At 39.9% G+C, this 18,069-nt stretch overlaps 1 protein-coding gene and 1 pseudogene across 2 annotated transcripts in view; both read left to right on the top strand.

Moving 5' to 3' along the window:
- Window positions 1-18,069, top strand: part of whrnb (whirlin b) — a 121,277-nt gene that overhangs the window by 33,741 nt on the left and 69,467 nt on the right. The window lies entirely within an intron of this gene.
- Window positions 16,360-17,569, top strand: LOC148189819 (E3 SUMO-protein ligase ZBED1-like; annotated as a pseudogene).

Below are 18,069 nucleotides of genomic sequence, written 5' to 3'. Positions count from 1 at the left end.
CATGGAAACATAAGAGAAAAACAGAGGTGCATTTTGGTCAGCCTCAGGGCCAGTTATGGTCAACTTACAACAATTGGATGTTTTTTAGCTTTAAGCTCTGATTTACATTTTAGACTGGCCTTCTGTACATAGCAATTGAGGTTAGGCTAATGGTTTTTGTATTAAGTGCATAGATTCATTCATGGCTACAAGGCAGCAGAAAAACTTAGAACAAGCTTAAAACACGCAGCTCTTATAGAGTTATTACTGCTAATGTGTTAGCAACTGAAGCTGCGAGTATGCCTCAGTGGAATAGTTGAACAGCTTCCGAACCCCGACATTCAACATATAACATTCACACTCAATTCACCTGGCTGTGATGGGCCAGGTGTGAGAAAGTTAGTAGGGGTTAGACTTCCCTTTATAGCTCTTATTTCATGCTTCACACAACACTATGAATAGCTTCAAGGAGAGTTTTAAATTGCATGCCGTTATCTCCATATTTAATGACATCACGTCTCCCCCTCTCTATGGCAGCCAGCTTGTCGTCCTGCCTACCAGGGTCATCATTTCTTAACATTCCCCCCTTTGAATCCAGTTGTGTTTTTGCCAATGTCCCAGTGGTAGAGTGTTCTATTGCAGTGTGAATTAACAAATAGTTAAGTATGCTTTCACTGTGCTTTGTGCTCTTCTACTCCATCTCCAGAGTACGCTCTGCAGCTCCAAGTATGTAGTGTTCTGTACAGAACAGTATATTCTGACACTACATAGAATTTATGAGGAATCAGGTTTTGCGAACACACGTACATATGTACATTCCTACATAAGGAGATAGGTAGATCGGTCAGTTGGTCGGTTGGTAGGTAGGTAGGTAGAACTGCTGCCATGGTTCGGGCTCGGGGTGGGTTAGGAAAAGAAATTATGTGGGTTGTGCTCAGTTTGGCCTGATTTTTTAATCCTTGGCATAAATAAGCGCTTTGTTACGTCCTTCAAGATGGTGCATCAAGAGATTTGGGATCCGGCCATGGTTAACCCCCAACATCCCTGACCTAGCTGTTGCACTGGATGGGCAGACCTTGTTGGGAGCCATGCGGATTCAAGACTCTGATGCAAATTCAAAAAAATGCACCGCAGGAATTGAATGATGAAATGATGGAATCTTCATAGTAGCAGTTTTTTCCTAATCAACTCATCCTTCAACTCCAAAGATGTAGCAGGATAAAAAAAGACTAATAAGTCTACCTTCTACCTTCCTCCACTTTGTGGAACATGGTAGTCCAAAGTCCAAACCAAAGTCACCCAACTGTGGATCTGGGGTACCTCTGGGGTGCCAGTGTGTCCCACAAATGTTTAATGGGGTATGTAGAATTTGGATGCCAGGTCAATGCTTCAAGGTCTTTGTCTAATTCTTTGGTCCATTCCTCAGTAGTTCTTGCAGTCTGGCATGGAGCATTTTCCCTGCTAGGGGGCCATTGCCATCAGGGAGTGCCAAAACCTCCACCATTCTTACTTGACTAACCTCAACTGTTAGTTAAGAGGTACTAATGACATGACAAACTGCGAAGAACACTATGTTCAAATCATGTCAGTGACAATAATTTATGTGTTAATTAATAAGTCATCTGTATTACAGTGTTCTTGCTCATTTCATAAAACGTACACGTCCATAGTGCCTGAGCGCTATATTAGCAGGTGGAAAGTGTCATTTATCTTCCATACCCACATTATCGCAGCTGTATTAGTGTTTTGAAACCTTCCCAACAACACTTTGCTAACCTTCTTTGCCACTCAGTCCATTTATATTCGTAAGTGTTCTTTTGTTGCACTACTTATACAGATTTGTGAATAGTCAGAAAAGTATACCTGGCCCCTGCAGATTCTTCTATATTTTACACCCTGCTCTGGGACGATAAAGCCAACACTTAAACTATCTATAATTACTTCCTCTGAGAGACTGATCACCTGTCACAGCAGCTCTCCATCATCCCTCCTCATAACTTTCCAAACACAACCAACTGAGCTGTCACACAAAATGGGGAACTTTTCATGTCCCATCAAAAAGCTGTTGTGCCACAGTAATGGTGACATATCTGGGAGAGCTGTGGGATGAGGATCATCCATCATCACACATAAAGTCAGGGCAGATGTGTAGACCAGACCCAGTTTCCAGCAAAGAGGAGTACTGAAATATCTCCCTGAAATCACCCAAAAGTAGTGTTTCTTTGCTGATATTTAGTCAAGAAGAAGTTCAGCTATATTTCTCAAAGATCTGTTAAAAATATGTCTAGGGCTGCAACAACAAATTGATAAAATCAATTAGAATCAATTATTAAATGTGTTGGCAATGAATAAAATTAGCGATTCATTGTGCTGGGCGATTATTACTCACCGTTTCTTTAGGAGCACTTGTCAGGAGCGTCTCCTGTCAGCTGCAGCACATCTAAAGAAATGGTGGTTTGCTGATTTTTTAGGCATGACGTGCAGGTTTGTCAGCAGAAAATAGTGTTTTGATGATTATATTGACTGTATACCACTTTTTACTACATTTCCCTTCCCAACTTCCCTACTTCCCTTTCAAAACAAAAGCCCTCTACAGCATATTTGTGGACAGAATGCCATCAGTTGCTGATACAAGGCATTTTTAAAAAATATTTACAGGACTGTGTTGTCAGCTTTACGGAAGCTTGCACGACTTCATTATTGGGCGGAATTTGTGCTTATAAATGTGGAAATACAGAACTAATATCTGGGGGCAGTTACGCAGCAGCAACGTTACGCAGCAGCAAAGTTACAACAGCGCTGCATGTGTGAACAAGCATGAAACACGCTGCAGTTCGGTGAGGCTGAAGTAAAACTGAACATACGTTGTTTTATGTCGAAGTAACGAAACGTAACAGTATGTTGTAAAAGCTGTCAACATCTAGTTTTTTAATTTTTTTAATATTTCATTTTGTAGTTATTTATTATTTATAATTGAATATTATTTTGACAGCTCAGGGATGTTCCTGCAACCGCCTGTTTATGCACTGCACTTTTGCACTGTCAATGATAATCTGTTTGTGAGCAAAGTGATGGGAGAAAAAAACGCTTATTTTATTATTATTTCTATTGTTTTTTGTTTTTTTTTTAGATCCGATTCATCGTTTAATCGAAAAAAATAATTGACTGAATAATTAAATATGTCATTCAAAACAAACAAAGTTGAGGTTTCTGAGGTAGCTAAATGTTTGGGATACTGTTTTGTTTTTCTCATGCTTTGCAGTTGAGACATAGATGGTACTTGGGTAAAATGTGAAGAGTACTAGTTTAAGGAAAAGTTACGACATGGCTAGTTGGTTCTCGCTTTGGTAGCTCTGGCCATCACCTCTATTAAAGTGTGTTTATATGGACATGGATAACCCATTTATAATCAGATTTTTGGTGTATCCCATTTATGTGATCATGTGAACTCCATATTCCGTTTATGGAAAACCCAAACATGTATATTGGGAATACAAATAACACAATTATTCTGTGCTCACGTAAACACCATATCTTATAAAGATCTTATCCATGGTTTGTAGAAAGGTACAAACTTTGTAAAATGCCAACATTTTTACTAGCTATCAACATTAACAATACCTCTATTCCATCAACTGTCCTAATAAGTCATGTCAGTGAGCATGCACAACAGCAGAACCTTGGTGCCAGCTGGATAGAGTGTTGCAGGAATGAGTCCTAAAACATGGAAATTAGTAGCATGTTGTACCAGCATTTCCCTTCACTCGAAGCAAAAAGGTTTTTTGAAGTGTTTGGTTTGATGCCTGAAATTTAGTCTGTAGTTAATACAAGCTTAAGAGACTTTCACGTTTTGTTCTACAACATAAAATATGTCAATACACACCCACCACAGGAATTTTGAGGCTTTTATGTCTCTTAAGGCAGTTGCAAACAAGGTAAGGTAGATTTTTTTGGTCATTTTTTAAACAAGTGGCTAAATGAGACTAAAGAATGTCAATTTGACAAACATGGCTCTTTAGCCTTGTTGTGGTGGCCACACTGAAGTCATGCAACTGTGGTGTAGTTTATTTATTGCCTAATGTTAGCTCTTTACCTCTGGCGATTGATTTAAGCTAAAAAAAATCATAAAAATTAGGACTGTGAAACGATTAACTATTAAAATTGCAGTTAATCACAGAAGTTCAACAGTTAATACATTTTTGAATCACATTTTTTCTATTTCAGATTCCACCAATGCTTTTTCTACTTTGAAAAGTCAAGCTATCTGTAAAAAATGATCAATAAGCTCACCACTGGTCCCAGCCTTTTAATTGGCAAAAATGATGTAGTAAATTATGAACAAATGTAATAATTACCTTGCCTGAAATTTGTGTACATCATTTTTCCATCCTTTTGTCCTGTTCACTTTGTTTAAATGGTGTTTGTTGGACTGCAGTGTCTTTAGGCTGGAGGTGCTCAGCATGCCAACAGTCTACTTAGTGTACTGGAACCATCTGCTGGGACTGCATTGTTTCTCCCTGTGGATGGGAGAGGCTGAAGACTGAGTGCAGGGATTGCAGGGTAGAGCCAGCGCCAGAAGCTCTTTAGCTGAGTCAGATAACATTGGAGGTCAGGCACACTGCAAAATTCATTCACTCGATTGCAATAGCAATTGATTTCCAAAACCCCAGATAATTGTTTTTTCACGTTAGAGGTTAAAAAGACTGAAATGTAGCAAAGACTAGATTCTTGAAAGCCCTAAATGTTAATTCGAAATAAGTGTAGAGTGTGTGCTTCTATCTCTTCCTGAGTCCTGGGAAAAAGCCGTGCTGCAGCCTCTGACAGCCGGATAAGAAGCTGAGCAACCGATTGATGGTTAAAGGGAGTAAATAAGGCTTTTCAGTATTAAAGATGAGAGGACATTAAAGTGAGTGTGGTACTCCCTGTGTCAAGTAGAATCAGGAACAATCTCATTTCTGCAATGTGTTTTAATTTGACAAAAAAGGACTCCATTAAAACTTTATGACTTTAGCCAATTTATTCCCTCCTGGCAGCTGACTAGTATGACCACTTATGACAAGGCAGGTTTCCATTAACCCTTATATTGCAAATGTAAAATACACCTAATGGAAACACATCAATTTCAAAGAAAAAGCCAATGGAAACAGAGTGACTAGTCATTATGAAAAAAATGACATTTGGTGGTTAAAAAGCCACTGGAAACGCAGTGGTGGCTTGCCAGAAAACAAGCAGTTCTGTTTGTTGGTCTCAAACTGTGGTCTCCAGCTTGGTTGGAATCTCGCCTTGGTGACACGCAATCCACCATTCCCTCCATTTCAGCTTAGATACTGCATCACTTTGGAAACGTGGATATGATATGTGTAAAAACATGCATTTTACAGAAACATTAAAAACTAATCTCTTCCTTTGTTGACTGAGCTGGGTTTCAGGAGCTAGAAAGTATTACTTACTAACTTTGCCCCATCCACATTCCTAAGCTACTTCTTTTCAGATGCAGAATGAGACATCTAGCTCTGCTTTAAGAGCCATTTTTCACCATTTGCAAGTGACAAGTCCTATGCTAAAGTTTTGGGCAGAAAATCCTTTCCATATTCCCAACTGTAATGAATTTCACATAAATATACAGAATAGAAGTTTCTGCAAATGCAGCAATTTTGTACACCAAAGACATAATTCACCAACTCTTCTTCAAAAGAACATTCAATGTAATGTAAATCTTACTGATTATTTAGTAAAGTGAGTACCACATTTTTACAAGATGGATATATCAATTTAAAGCAAATCTATTGTTTATGAGACTACATCTCTGTCAGTGTTGGTTTACAAGACTGGCCAGCTTGCTCAGACAAACTCAAGTGAAACCTGTTTTCTGGGAGAGTGGGTTGATATACAGCTAGTGGTATTGAAAAGGCTGGCAGGGTGAATTATACCCTGTCAAAGCCTGCACAAATTTCAGCCTTGGGCTCAGCCAACAATGAAGCCAGCCAATTCATCATGTCTGTGCAGGGGACAGTGCAGGGCAGGTTTCTGGAGCTGGAGTGGGGTTAATGAACAGAGCACAGCCTCACACCTCATGAGGACACAAATGATGGAGCTGTTAAAATACTGCTGCTTAAGTAGCTGTGTTTAGGTGTTCGTCCCCGTTCATTTTCTGCTCTGTATCAGCTGCTGACACATCATCACACCATCAACATGGCAGCTCCGTTTGTGAAGCTGTTTTACTTAACAAATGTTTTCTGAAAGGAAAGTTGCTCCAGAGGCACAGTTAGTCTAACTTCTGGCTCAGCTGACTGGCAAACTGAAGGGCACATTTGATTTAATATTTTGTATCATTTTATTTTGAGCTAATTCCTTGTGATGCAACCTTTCCAAGTGCCTAACAGGAGCTCTGGTTGAAGTAGTAATTAAAAGTAACATCATATGTAGTTCATGTGATGAAGGCTGTGCAGAGACCTTTAAAGGGCAGGTCCTCAAAGTAAAACATAACTAGGTTAAAGTCCAGTATATGGCTGGACAGTGTACAGTGGTCCCAATCTATTTCCTTAAGAAGAATGAATACGTGCTGCTAATGGACAGGAGAGGTAATGAGTCCTTAGAAGCGGAAGCCCGTTAGCCTTTTTGCACTTCTGGTTCCCTTGTCTTATGCCTTAAATAGGGTCTGTGGTTAAACCCATCTTTAATCTTGTATGATTTCACGTGTCTAAAACAAGGCAGTTGCTGACAAGTGGCTGAACGGACTGGTGTGTTTTTCGGAGGCGTTGGATGTCATCACACTAGACACACACTTTTGTTCATCTTTGGAAAAGGATGTGAGACTAGCAATTGACATAGCCGCGATCATTAGCTAGATCAGATCATGCTAACAGGACAGACTTTTCTATAAAATTAAGTGTGCTAAGTCAAATCAGTTGTTGATTTTGTTGATTTTTGTCGATTTGGGGTGGTGACATTTCAGTTGTGCAACCACGAAGAATTTTGTTTATAGCCTTACAATAGCGTTTTGCTTCTGGCAATTTCATTTACACTTTAAAACACACAAAAGTGGTATTCATCTGTAAAGATTATCATGCTGAACAAAACGTGTAAGTATCAGAAACTCGAGTTCGTCACAGAGAGTCAGTCAGTTTGGTTATTGCCAGAGTTTTTGGCAATAACCAAATATCCCATTCAAAATCCCATAAGGTTTTTGATGAGAGAACCAGTGTGATGCCAACCCCTCTATACAGTATGGTAATGCTGAGCTGTGGTGTGTACACCTTTGACTGTGTACCAACTGCCAGCTGGCCGCTGATCTTACATAAGTATCTCATACAGCACCACTTCAAAAATCCTAAACTATCACTTTAATATACAGTCCCAACCTTACATGTGTGCTATGCTCGGGAATGTCCTGAACACAGAATAAGAATCAGAATCAGAATCAGAATCACGTTTATTGGCCAAGTTCAACAAATAAGGAACAAGGAATTTTTTCCGGGTTGGCAATGCTCACAGTACAGGGGAGGGAAATAAGTTAGGGATAAGAAAAATAGAAAAAAAGACAGACATAGACATGTAATTGTATTTACAAAAGGAAGAGATAGAGAATATATGCAAAATGTACAGTATGTAATTCAAAAATATACAGTATGAACAGTTTAGTGCAAAAACCACTGTGCATGAGGTAGTATAAAGATATATATATATATTTGTTTTTTTTTTTGTTTATTTTTTTATTTGTTTGTTTTTGTTTTGTTTTGTTTGTTTAAATTCTCTCCTGACACTGACTATTTACAGTTCATCAGAGTGACAGCCTGGGGGTAGAAACTGTCTTTGTGTCTGGTGGTCTTGGCATACAGTGCTCTGTAACGCCTTCCAGAGGGGAGGAGTTCGAACAGTTTGTGACCGGGGTGTGATGGGTCTGCAGAGACGGTGCCTGCCCGTTTCCTGATCCTGGACCGGTAAAGGTCCTGGATGGAGGGCAGGTCGGCCCCAATGATTCTCTCTGCAGTTCTGATTGTTCGTTGCAGTCTAATCCTGTCCTGTCTGGTGGCAGATCCAAACCAGACAGTGATGGCTGTGCACAGGACAGACTGAATGACTGTGCACATAAGAAGCAGTAAATAAGAAACTACAGACAGAGGGCAGGGTCTCTGCAGAGAAATACACCGCACCATACTGGTATTGTATGTCCTTAATGAATGGGGCTGGCCAGATTTAGAAACATTTTGATGAATTCAAGGAAAACTGATGGATCCTGGAGGTTGTCCAGTTTCAAACACCTGTACAATGGCTAGTGGGATCCTAGTTCAGCTGGTTCCCATTCTTCTTCGTCTTGTCTATTGATGTTTACATTTGAAAACTTGAGGGGAGTCACAGGAGAAGACTTTACAGACCAATGAGTTGATTTTGTCATCCAGATGAGTGACATGCAGTGACATGCCACATAACATCCAAAACCAGCAACAAAAAGCACCAACAAAGGGTGCCCGGTGGCTTGGTGGATAGAGCAGGCGCCCCGTGTACAGAGGCTGTGTCCTCGCCACAGCGGCCGTGGATTCATTTCTGGCCTTGGCCCTTTGCTGCATGTTGCCCCCTCTCTCTCTCCCCCTTTCATGCTTGAACTTTCCCATCCAATTAAAGGCCTCAAAAAATAATCTTAAAAAAAAAAAAAGCACCAACAAGACAAGAAAAGTCACAAGAGCCTAAATTTAGCAAAAATTTAGCAGAGCTGACAAAGAGGCGAGTGGAAACGTCTGTGCCTGTGTGTCCTGCACTGTATGCCTTTAGGGAAATTTAAGACAGCAAAAATCCCATGCCAAGTTGTTGTCAAGAAAAGCATATTGACTGCAAACATAACCAACTGGCATGGTTTGTGCTCTGCCCAGGTACGCATCGACTGAGCATTACTGATATCAGTGAGGTGAGGTGCCTCTGCAGAGCCCAAAGAATATTAAAAAACAATACCCACCCAAGCAACAGCCTGCTTACCCTGCTGTTGGGCAACTAATACAGAAGTATCCTCAGTTGTACCAGCAGACTACAGTGCAGCTTGTTTCCTCAGGCTGTCCTCAACTCATCCTCTGCACTCCACCATGAAACATAGTTTTGCTCTTGTTTGTTTTTTAAGCATAAAGGGACCACAGCCTGCATTTTGTTGTGCAACCCTGCGCTGCCAATGACAGTAAATGAACCTTGCACCTTGAATACAGTGTGTTCATTTATTTATTTTCTTAAAGATATTTTTCCAGGTGTTTTTGCCTTTAATTAATAGGACAGCACAAGTGTGAAAGGGGGAGAGAGAGAGGGGATGACATGCAGCAAAGGGCCGAGGCCGGAGGACACAGCCTCTATACATGGGGCGCCCACTCTAACCACTGAGCCACGAGGCGCCCAGAATACAGTGTGTTTATAAGAGATTTTTCACTGAAAACTGCAGCCTGCTGCTGCTGAAAGAAAGGTTGGTGAGTCTGAACCAAAACAATGCAACATCCTTCACTTTACACACAGTCACTAAAGTCATTATCGATTTGAAAATATTATCAAGTGCAGCTCTAAGGATTAATTTTGTGTGGGAAAAGTGCTGCCTCAAATAATGATCTGATTTCACACTTTGCCAACCACAACCTCCATGGCTCAACCATGACAGAAATAAAGTGACTGGGAAAGCTTCTACTTCTTTATTGAAACGCAATATGTTTGTTCCAATCCCATAACTTGTACCAAGAGAATATGATGTATTCTTTGTGCTCATTTTCACATTGTACTGTTTTTTTCCAATGAATATGAAAGAAGTCAATACACTTAAAAGGTTTATATGTATATAGTATATTAAGTGCATTCAGTCAAACTTTAGAATGTCACTGCCAGTTAAACTTCATAATGTTCAGTTCTTAATATTTTTTTCCCTCAGGATTTCTTCCAGCAGTTGTGCTGTAGCTTTATTTTGAAGGGCTTTATATACATTTTTGTACACAGTTGCAAAAGGTGAATTATGCTTAATAAAATGCTTTTAGACTCATCATATAAACACTTTCATTGAACATATGATGCAAAACAAATAAATAAAATCAATCATGTCAAATCCAAATTAGAAATGTGAACATGGGCAGCACAGGTGTTACGTTTTGACAAAGTATTTGTGTTGTTGCAACCTACCATGTGAGATTTAAAAAGCAGCTGTTAGCATAATGGCCAATACAAAGAAAAAGAACAGCACCCATAAATGTCCATAAATTGGGAAAACAATGAGATTTGGGAGGTCCTTCCCTTCCAAGCAGAGGGCAAGATCAGCTGTCATATAACAAAGACAGTGAATGCTTGTGATTGACATATTATGCCTTTGTTATTATTTAGAAAGTGCTGCTGACGCATATATTATTTGTCACGATAGAGGCGGATGCTCGTGTATTAAATGTTACACCCGTCATGCCTCTCATTGGATGCAAGATGCAGCGCATAATCACACTCCGGAGTGGAATGGTGCCGCAATCATTTGGTTCTGTGTAAAAATATAGGGGAGGTATAAAGAAGGGACTTTTCAAATGCAGTCTCTGTGTAAAAGTGGCTACTGTCTACTTGCAATCATTCATATGACTAAATTTGTAACAACATTGAATTGTAGAAACAGTGCAGAACAGGAAGAGATAAGTGGGATGTGGTGGGAGAGTTTTTTGATCAAATCAAAGTTCATCAATGTCATGTTAAAAAACAGAAACAGAGAAGCTCTTGAAAATGAGAATTGGCTACATAAAAAGCTTCAAAGAAGTCGAGGAGGAGTAGAAAGACTGGAATATTTTGCTGAATATAGCTCACAGGACTACAGGTGAAGGCCTCCTGTCTGCCTTCAGACTGCTCCACGCTTGTTTGCTGGTGACAGTAGGTGAGGCTGACTAATTGAATTTAGGTGGAAATCTCACCTCACTCACCATCAGCCATTCATCATCTGTACAGCTTTGGGGGCTCTAAGGCTCAGCTCTCTCTCTCAGCTACATCTGTGTAGACAGACACAAGGCTCACATGCTGTGCAGCCTCTTGTCACACAGAGTTAAAACTCCAGCCAGAAGTGATGGTGAGCACAAGCAGGAACACCATCACATCCAGTGAGTGGTGGAGCATCTCGACCCATTGACTCAGCACGCAGAGTCCTTGGGTGCATCTGGTGCTTCTGGCAGTGATAAAGAAGCTCTGTAAGCGCTGAGTTATGGCCACGGTACTGCTGGAATGACACATCGCAGTGCTGAGACACACACTGAACATCCATCAACCCTGAAGGGACAGCCATCCATAGCAGCACCACATAGTTAGGAGGGAGGCGAGAAAAGAAGAGGACAGATTTTAAAAGGAACAATCTCTGCCTCTGTAATTAGATAAATTGTGATCAACAGGAGAATAAAAAAAAAATGCATTAATAATGTTATTTTTTTCTCGATCCTTGAGGGAAATCATGCATTCACAGGCCAAAGGTCATGCTCAACTATAGGACAGCACTCCATTGGCCAGTTGGGTATTTTGCTCAAGGACACAGTAGCAGGGATAAATGATTGGGTTCAAACCCCAGTCCTTTAACAGGAGGATATTGACAAAATGAAGTCAGATTGCAATTTAAAAACATCAACATGTCTTTTCTTGAGTTTCAAAACATTACAGACATTATTAAGACTACCACCTTTCTCTTTACAATGAAGTGTTTCACTATAAGTTACTTTAACATAGCCATACCTAAGTTTCTATAAGCTAATTTTGTAGGGACACAAATGAGAATCTGCAGCACCTGCTAACAACTGTTTGTTCCCTTCATAGATCCATGATATCCAACCACGCTCTCCTACTGTGACCTTTCCCACTTCATGAGCTCTATTTAAAACATCTATCGCACTTGGTCTAAAGTGCATAATACATCAGGAGCAAGGGACAAAGGAGCTGTAAAGTTTTTCAAAACATGGGGAGAAAGAGTACTGAGTAGTGAGTAATTTTATGAGTAATTTAGGAAGACCCAAAAATTACCTGAAAATTTGAAAAAAAAAACCCCCAAAAACCCAAAACTAAACAAAAAAAGTAGAAACTAAGCAAACAAACAAACAAACAAGGGAATGGCCTAAGAAAAGGTGCATGAAATTATAATTATCCTGTTAAATGTTTTAATGATAATTATACATTTAGTTTTTCTGGACTTACTTTCTTTATCCAACAGCATTTAAAAAATAATTTCTCAAATCCAACCAATTTGCTCAGGGTTTGTATGCTTAAATACTTTTGAAATATGTCTGAATATGTCACCACAAAGAAAAGTAATTTCAATCCAGATTTAAAAGGGTTAATCAATTGTGTGTTTCATGTGTAACATCCATTCAACCAATCACAGCTTTATCTTCCATTCTCTTTAAAAGGCAGGTGTGCTTGCACCTGGTGCTCTACTATTTACTGTTATTTACTACTACCTTACTACTATTTAATACTCTAAAAGTTAACTATAACTTCTATCAAAGTCTTTTTGGGTGAGAAACCTGAACTTTTTTAACTTAAGTGTGGCTTTATCCACCACTGCTTATCCTGCTCTGGAGATTGATTTTTAATCATTTTTGTCATTACGTGTGTCATTGTGACTTGGATTGACATGTGGTTGTTGTGGTCTGTGCAGGGTTTCAGGGTCAGTGATGGGGAAGTGGTGATGCACATTTCTGGCATTCTGGCCATGAGAAAAACAGTAGAGAGACTTCATAAATCACATAAACACTAAATGACAGCCACAGATTCCAGACACCATCCAAATCTGGCTGGTACTCTGTGAGTAATCCAAGATTATTGACTTGGTTTCTGGGACAATGAAAAGCCCAACAGCAGACAGTTGCAGAAAATAAGGAAGAAAATCTAAAGACAGGGTGGCACATTGCCCTGATGTCTGCAGGGGGCATCCTGCAGTAGAAACATCTGACCCCTGCTACGGCACCCTCTTCAGCCATATTAAAATGTTGAAGTTGTGCTGTAGTATCCCTGGGCAAGTCACTGGGCCCTTTCATGATCACTCAGTGCATGTTACTACAGACCACAGTGTCAGAAAAAAGCCCAAAACATGACTGCGCAGGAACTAAAAGGACTGAAAGAAACAGGGACAGAAAAATGGCAAAAAGTGAGCAGCTTTCATGTGTCAAGAACTGCCAAATGTGTTCATACTGATGTTGATGGGCAGGAATTTGAGCAGTTGTTTTCAGATAAACATTACACTGACTAAAAATAGTGCAGCCTTCAGACCCGTTGTTTTTGAGCCATGCTGTGGGAGACAATGAAAAGTGTAAAAATGTGTCTCTATTGGATTAGACAGAATTTAAAAAGGGAAAACAGAAAGCCTCTGAAACTGTGGGAGACAAACACAGCCTTCTATGTGGTTTTCACTGAAACTGAGCAGACAAAACTTTGGATTACATTCACGCAGAAATATTACTGTATAGGGCCTGACCGATATGGATTTTTGGGGGCCGATGTCGATTCCGATATTAGGGAATAAAACATTTCTATAACCGATATATCAGCAGATTAAGTTTTTACATTTTTCAATTAAAAAAAAAAAATATATATATGGCATGTACACTCATGGTCACTTCATTAGACTAAATCTATTACTTTTAAAATGTTGTTGACTCTAAGAAAGCTGATAATTCTTCTTTATGGTTATTATTAAGGTGGTAGTGGTTGTTGGTGTGAGGAGCATCATATTGAGGTGTCTGATATTTTGACAACCCCTGCCTGTTAGACTGTCTCCTGATGTCTCATTATTATTATTATTATTATTATAGGGGCTAAGAGCAGTTATTCTAATACACGGGGCGCTACAAATAACACAGAGCGATAGATACAGTAGGATTAGGCCAATCACAGTGCAGCTTGCTTCAGATGACGTGTGGTAAAGTAAGCAGATATACAGTCACACAGTCTTCTGATTGGACGAAAAGACCAAAACAAACCTCTGACCTCTCTCTGGCGTTTAGCATCGATGCTAATATACATTTATCACTGAAATATGAATAAAATATGGACTGGAGACACCCAATATCAGATCTATCATCACAGATTTATTGAACAAGGTCCCGTAAAAACACTCGATTTCCAGGGCTGAATAGAGAAGCCTATGAAAGAGCTATGATGCATCGGAGACATCCCCGTCAGTAAAGCTGGCACAGCCGCCAGCTTTACTGGCGAAGAAAGTAAGACAATCCAACAAACGGTCTCAGAGTTAGGACAGTTTACATAAAGTGGAACACATTTTAGTCCCCGGCGACTACGCCGGGCTCAGAGGGTTAAGCTAGGTCCTTACTTTAGCTACTTCACTCTGCTGTGGGGTGACTGTGGAGTGTGACATGAAAGGAGTCGGAGCGTCCTCTACTGGAAACGTAACAAAATGACATAATTTCTTAAAAAAAAAAACACCATATTCCCTGCATTTTATTACTGAAAAATAAGTGTTAACTTCGGCGTCAATCTGGCCAATTGATGATTATTCTCTAATGGCTATAATTGGCTGATTAAATTGGCCGGCCGATGAATCGGTTGGGCCCTATTACTGTACCAAACATCATAACAGTGAGTGATTTCAAACTGTACTATGATAGTTATTAACATGTCTACTGGTGCATAATCACATTATTACGTTTTTATACATAAATGGAAATTTTACACATTTTTATGCCTGAGTGCCTGCAAAAGCTGAGGCCTGCAGCATCATGTTTTCAGGTTGACCATCTGTCCCATTGGTGAATGTGCTATCTCAAGAACGACTTGAAGATTTTTTTACAAATTTGGCACAAACATTCACTTGGACTCAACGATGAAGTGATTGGTGTTCAAAGGTCTAGCTCACTTTGACCTTGAATTAATCTCATTCTTGTGAACTCCATATTTGAATTTGGCCTGGGGGAAGGGCTGAGCAATTAATCAAAAATGAATCAAAACCAACATTCAGATCCTCTAACCGACGTTATCTTGCCCATGTAATTATTTTTTAAATTCTGTTAATCCTTTCCCCACCAAGGCTGCCAACTCTCTCATCTGACTCTGTCTCGCGCTCTGTCTCACGTTCTGTCCCGCGCTCTCATGACAGTGAGGCAGATCTGACGCCGACACACTGCCATAGCAGAAGTGTTTAACAATCATGTACTGCAGTGAAAGACTTTGAATACAGCTGAGTATTTGACAACAGAGTCGTATGCGATTCCACAGCGTTTCATTATTGTAGATCAAACAGCTGATGGTCATACAGCATAAAAAAACAGGAATTAATATGGGAACCAGAGGGCTGGGGCGACACGTCGACGTAATTGCTGTAATCGATTACGTAAATATGTTGATTTACGTAATGTGCTGTGCCTGGTCAGAGCATGGACTCCACCGAAGCGCAAGCTGAAGCGAAAAAACTTGCCCGCGTTCATCTAAAGTGTATGAGTATTTTAAGGAGAGACCAAACAACATGGTGCTCTGCAATCACTGCAAATTAACAATGACTTATCACAGCAGTACTACTGCCAAGTTCAAGCCCATGAAGGGGAAGCATCCCGGGACGACTTCTCAAGAAGGCAGCAGGAGCAAGATGGCACCGTAAGTCCTGTTTACTTTTTGTCCCCACCCAAACGTAATATATAATAGGATTATAAACACGAGGAATGTGTTGCTGTTGGTAGTAATTGATTTGTTAAATGTTAAATTGATGTTAAATGTTTGTTCCCTCTGCATCTCTGCTGCTGTTAAATGTAACGTTACATCACGTATCATCTCACATTGTTATTCGGCCGTTTTACATTTGCTCTTTACTCTATCATAATCAGAATCAGAAATACTTTATTGATCACCGAAGGGAAATTGTCTTTAGTTACAGATGCTCCCATTCAAAAGTCTTAAAAGAAGTAGGAAAGTGTAGAATATATCAATAAAATTTAAACATAAGTACTAATATAAAATAAATATATCTACACACTAAAGTATAAATACAAATATACATTTTGTTCTTGTTTCTACCATGTGATAAATAAAACAACAGATTACCAACATTTGTATATAGAATATTACACATGGATGTAGTTATTGCACTGGATCATTGCACATTATTAAGAGTATCAGCCACGTTGAAGACATGAAATGGCTCAAACTAACATTGCAGACTATTTTTACAGTCTATGAGTGTTGTTACAATCAGTAAATCCTTTCAGTTATTTTCCTCACTCCACACTGATGGAATAATATGACTCCAGTGATGAAATAACTCCATGTCATGACCATTTAATTTCTAAGTAAAAATACTGATTCTGTATTATTAATATAACACAGCAGTGATATAGAAATTATAAAAAAATTTAAACATGCCACTTATCTTTATTCCCATATGCTTTATGTGTCTGTTTTTCAGGACCAGACAAAGCACTGTGGATGACTTTCTACACAAAAGGAGCCTAAATCTATGCACACCCCAGATGCCTGCTGCGCTTTCTAACAGCATCTTACAGATGATTATTAAAGACATGAGACCCCTTGCTATTGTGGAGGGTCAAGGCTTTTGTGAGATGATCAACATATTTCATTCAGGATACACACTTTCCGCCAGGCACCACTTTACGGATCTGATGGAGAAGAAATATGAGGCTACTGTTGAGAGAGTGAAAGCAGAAATTAAAATGCCACTTTGTGAATCAGGATCGGAACCTCACTTCATACACACTGCAGAGAACATTGCTGGCTGGGTGGAAAAGGCTGAAGAGGAGTTTGGTTTCGCTCTGAAAGATGTGCTGGCTGCTGTTCATGATAATGCTGCTAATGTTGTGGCAGCTCTCAAGATCTTGGAAGAGAGGTATGGAGTTGCTTCACATCAATGTGCTGGCCATACACTTCAGTTAGTGGTCAACCACGCCCTGAAGAAGGATCCCCAGATAAGCTAGGCATTTGGGGCTGCAAGGCTCTTTGTTGAATATTTCAGAAAGAGTGAGCTGGCCAGCAGCAAGCCCAAAAACAAACAAAAGCAGTGGGGCACAGCTCAGCATAAGTTGATCCAAGATGTACCCGTAAGATGGAATAGCTCCTATTATATGGTGAGTTGCCTTTTGGAGCAGCTGTGGCCAGTGACTGCAACACTTTCCGACCCAGAGGTCACACAGAAAAGAAAGCATTTCCTCGACCTGAATAGTGACCAGTGGACACTACTGGAGGAACTGGAGCAAGTTCTCAAGCCCTTTGAGCATGCACTGTCTTCCTGAGTAGTGAAGCTTACCTAACAGTCTCTGCTCTATCTCCACTGGTAAAAGGCCTCCAGAAGACCACACAGAAAGCTTTTGATGAACAGTGTATCGCAGGGGATGAGAGCCAACTCCAATGAAAGGAGGACAACGCAGCAAGGTTCCCCACCCTGGCTATTCTGGCCAAATCATACCTGTCTGTGCCTGCCACATCTACTACATCTAAACGCCTCTTTTCAGCTGCTGGGAATATTGTGACAAAAAAAGAGAGCAAGCCTAACCTCAGAGCACGTAGACATGCTCACCTTCCTCCAAAGCAATGCCTAACTATATTACAGGCTTCCCCAACTCTGGACACATGGAGACCCATGGAGCAGAGAAGGAGGAAGGGAGGAGGAGTGAGAAAAATAAAGGAAAAATGGAGAAGAGGAAAAAAGGAGAGAGGGAGGAGAAGAGGAGGAAGAAGGAGGGTGGGAGGGAGAGAAGGATGGGGAGGAGAGCAGGAGGAAGAGAGAAGAGTAGGGAGGGAAGGGAGGACATTGTGTATGTGCTTGGGTGTGTTTGTTACTGAGAGTTGATTAAACTACTAGTTTTGATAATTCCTGTTTTAAAAAAATTCCAGGTTACTCAAATTGCACTATTTTTAATGTAAGTTGATAAGACTGATAGACTTGAGATAGCAGTGTTTTGGTATTCCTCCAGAAAGTGACTTGAATGTTACTTTGATTTTCATTATTTCATTTTTTTTTGTTGTTTGATTGCTAAATGTAGATTACATTGCACTATTTCACTTCAATTAAACAAACTTGTGCTTTCATGTTATTTTTGAGATATTTTATGCTTAACTGTAAAATGAAGATTACCAGTTAAGGCTGGACTATTTTGATGCAGGAAGAAT

The sequence above is a fragment of the Plectropomus leopardus genome, chromosome 4, assembly GCF_026936395.1.
Source record: "Plectropomus leopardus strain MGB_pleo_1.0 chromosome 4, ASM2693639v1, whole genome shotgun sequence".
In the NCBI taxonomy this organism is placed as follows: Eukaryota; Metazoa; Chordata; class Actinopteri; order Perciformes; family Serranidae; genus Plectropomus; species Plectropomus leopardus.
The sequence above is the reverse complement of the archived record's forward strand: the minus strand, read 5'-3'. Positions and strand labels throughout refer to the sequence as shown.